Below are 1,843 nucleotides of genomic sequence, written 5' to 3' on the forward strand. Positions count from 1 at the left end.
TATATATATATATATATATATTCTTTTAGTTGTTTCAGTCATTTGACTGTGGCCATGCTGGAGCACCACCTTTAGTCAAACAAATCAACCCCAGGACTTATTCTTTGCAAGTCTAGTACTTATCCTATTGTTCTCTTTTGTCGGAGTACTAAGTTACAGGGACACAAATACACCATCTGTTGTCAAGGAATGGTGGGGGGAACAGACATAGACACACACACACACACAAATACATACGTGTGTATATATATATATAATTACATTTATTAAAACCTTATCAATCTATTATTATAAAATTCAATGCTCAAAAATGCTGAACATCAATTGTCAGACATTGGTTGACATCTTAATGTCCTATGGCCTCAACTAAGATGATGTTTTGAGGACAAAAAAGATGTTCCATTTACTTTTATTTGGTGCATTCTGGGCACTCCAAGGAATGTTTTTCCATTTTCTCAAGTTCATAATTTATGGTCAAAGAAAATAACACACTGAAGGAGTTATGTACCTTGATAACTGAAGTTAACTTCTAGTGAATCTTAATTGAAACTTTATGAAGAAATGAATTCTAATCATATGGTCCGGTGCAACAAAAGAATGAAAATAAATAATAATGGGAAGGAAAAAGTAAAAACAGGAGCACATACTCAAAAATTATGCATCTGTGCACTTCACTCTTATACTGCCATAAACACAATGTTTCATTCAGTATGGTTGGGCTCACTTGCATAATATGAACTGACCGGTGTGTCTACATTTATTGAATACTTTAGACTTGGCATTTAAGTATATTTCTGGCTTTCATGAAATTTTACCATGTCTTTTCTCCGTGGTACAGAGGCTACATCCTTTGTTACCTTTCAAATCAAATCTAAATCATTCAACAAGCCTTCTCCTGTTGATATCAAATTTCCAGTCTTTTCTTTTAAAGGCCAGAACTAACTCAAGAGCCATGTTACATTTCATTTATCAATGCTTCTGAAAGAAGAGACATGGCTATAACCCATTAAATTTATTCACTAGTTATTTTCCTCTGACCATCAATATTAACAAAAGTGAAATTCTGTCTGTCCATCGGAGACTCCTGTATCTCAGCCTACATAGACATATTATACCTTTTTTGGAATTGGGATGATCCTGGGATTGCAAATCTGCCCTTGAACATCCAACATTGGGATCTGATTTAGAAGCATTTTGGTTGCTATTTCTAGCAGATAAAGCTTGGCTAATTCACGCCATCTTGGTGGCATTTGTCAGATGATGTTAGAGATCAAGGAAGAGATAAATGACATTTGCTTTTTTAATTTTACGTCAAAATAAGAACTTTGGAACAGTTCTTAATAGTTGGAATTTAACTTGGGACTGGAACAATAGAACGATTGCATTGCAGAATTAATTCTCATCTGTCCTTAACCTCTGATCAAACACCACTGGGGCATATAATCATTATAGATGTATTATAGTTATGCTAGTTTGCTTATTTTAGTTTGGGGCTGCAGGCACAATTGGCCTTCCACAGAGCTAGCTTAAAAGTTTGCACAGAGTGCGGCTTTTAAGTGAGTTAATTATAAATTGCAGAAGGGAAAAAATCTGATTCCTCAGAATACACCAAATGTGAATAAAGATGACTTTCTGTTTTTTTGTGCTCAACACATATCACTTAATTGAGACCACACAACTGCTAAAATATCGATCAATGTCTGACAATAGATAATCGATAAGTTTGAGCATTTTGAAACTTAAAATAACAAGAGATTGATAACTGGATTTATAATTGTATGAATATATGCATATGTATGTATGTGTGTATATATATATATATATATGTATGTATGTATGTATA

Source organism: Octopus bimaculoides, chromosome 3, assembly GCF_001194135.2.
Source record: "Octopus bimaculoides isolate UCB-OBI-ISO-001 chromosome 3, ASM119413v2, whole genome shotgun sequence".
Classification (NCBI taxonomy): Eukaryota; Metazoa; Mollusca; class Cephalopoda; order Octopoda; family Octopodidae; genus Octopus; species Octopus bimaculoides.